The sequence below is a fragment of the Lucilia cuprina genome, chromosome 3 (genome assembly GCF_022045245.1).
Source record: "Lucilia cuprina isolate Lc7/37 chromosome 3, ASM2204524v1, whole genome shotgun sequence".
Taxonomy (NCBI): domain Eukaryota; kingdom Metazoa; phylum Arthropoda; class Insecta; order Diptera; family Calliphoridae; genus Lucilia; species Lucilia cuprina.
Window position 1 is genome coordinate 4,132,162 of NC_060951.1, and position 733 is coordinate 4,132,894.

Sequence of the window (733 nt, forward strand, 5' to 3'; positions counted from 1 at the left end):
AACAGATCTTTCTCAATCTAACTAAAGCATAATTTTAGCTTCATACTCTCTCTCTCTCTTTTTGCCTAACACTGCTTACGAATATCTCTATACTCCATATATTACTACCCAACTTAAAACAAAAATAAGTTGCGGCTGAAAATGACGCTGATGATCGTTATTGCAGTTATGATAGTATTGTGATGTGGTTAAATTCTTAACTCTCTACTAAAAGTAGAAAACTTATATATGTAGTTCGGTTATGATGTGGCATAGTTATAAGCAGCAGTTGTCTGAAACTGTTGATAGCAGTACTCTAGTAAAAAAATTATGTTATTGTTGTTGTCTTAATATGGTTTAAAAGAATCTCTGGGCAATGTTGTAGAAAAAAGAATATGTGTTCACATTAATAATAAGACCTAATCTTGTTCTTATTGTTGTTGGTATAATGTAAAATTTCCTTGATTTTTCTTTATAGCGCTGTGCCGTTATGAAACTTTAGTCTAAAGATTTGACTGATGAACTGACTAAAAATATGAAGGTGGGAAGGAAACCAAAGAAAATCAATAGAATTAATATATTCTAGTTCAGTTCTAGTTGTGTTCTAGTTTTGTTCAAGTTATGTTCAAGTTATGTTCTAGTTCTATTCTAGTTCTGTTCTAGTTCTGTTCTAGTTCTGTTCTGTTCTGTTCTGTTCTAGTTCTGTTCTAGTTCTGTTCTAGTTCTGTTCTAGTTCTGTTCTAGTTCTGTTCTA